Source organism: Octodon degus, unplaced genomic scaffold (assembly GCF_000260255.1).
Source record: "Octodon degus isolate 3935 unplaced genomic scaffold, OctDeg1.0 scaffold00080, whole genome shotgun sequence".
In the NCBI taxonomy this organism is placed as follows: domain Eukaryota; kingdom Metazoa; phylum Chordata; class Mammalia; order Rodentia; family Octodontidae; genus Octodon; species Octodon degus.
The window spans coordinates 86,346-87,705 of record NW_004524656.1 but is presented as its reverse complement, the minus strand read 5'-3'; positions in this window follow the sequence as shown (position 1 = coordinate 87,705).

The window sequence follows — 1,360 nt, the reverse complement described above, 5'->3', positions numbered from 1 at the left end:
TTAACTGAAAACATTTGTTTTATTTATATGAGTCAATTGAAGTCTCAGTTCTGTTTTCTTTATTGAAGTATAGTTGACATTTAGATAATCCACAAAATAAATGTAAGCATTGGTAATAATTCATATGTGTCCACTTGTGTAACCCTCATCAGAGTCAAGATGATGGACCTACCTTTCCATCGTCCTTCAAAATATTTCCTTGTTCCCATGGAATCGTTGTGCCCTGCCCATCTGCATGATCCTTGCTTGGCCTCAGAAACACTGACCAAATTTGTTTCACTATGGATATATAGTTGCATTGTCTTAATGAATGGAATGATTTGTTCTATTGGTGTTTGTAAATAGGATCACAAGTCCGCATCTTGTACTGCAATTAACCACTAAGAATAATATATGCAGTGTATTATTTGTTGAAACTGTACTTCCGATTAGATTTGAAACTGTCTCATTGCTATATGTTTATCAATAAAACTGTAGAAAAAAAAAAAAAACAAAAATACACAGGATAGCTTAGACAATTGTACTGCTGAGTTCTACTGCTATATTGAAAAGAATAATTAATGATCCTTTTTTTCTTCTTTTTAATTTTTTGACTAATTTTGCATGCTTCCATCTGCTAATCTGAACAACTAATTTGAAGGCAACAACATAGACACCACTGTTGAATTCCTATCATGTTGTTTAGTGAAATTCTGTATTTTTTCTAATGGCATTTTTTTACTATCTTTTATTTTCTTAAAAAAAGAATATATGGATGTAAAAGTAGTAGCAGTGTTGAGGAATAACACACAACTAACACTACTTGGCATTGGTATGGACTTTATGTTCAAGAAAATGAGCTAATTAAGAAGAAGAGAGAAAGGAATTACTGGGTGGGTCAAATGGAAAACTTATGTTTAACTTTTTCCAAAACTGCAAACCATGATTTAAATAGACTCCACTATTTTATAATTCCATCAGGAGCTTTTTAGCTAAAAAGACACTAAAGTGTTTAATGTCTTCCCTAGTCATTACTGTTGTCTAACTTTGTGCTTAGTCAGAGCCATCCTAGTCTAATCTACTAGTATCTACTTTGTTATAAATCATAATTATGATGTACATTTTCACAAACACTAAAAGTGAGAGATATTGTGTTCACCTTTTTCTAGGCAGATCACGTGATTTATGGAAATCCTGGTGTTGCAGACATTGTTAAGGAGAATAAAAAAGGAAGCCTTCTGTACTTAATTCTGAGCAAACCAGTCTTCAGTGTGATCTGCTGAGCTCTGCCCATGAATCAATTTTTAAACAAAAGAGTGTAGGACTTATTATTAGTTAAGTTACTAAAGAGGGCTAAACAAAGTTTGTTCACATTTGTCAA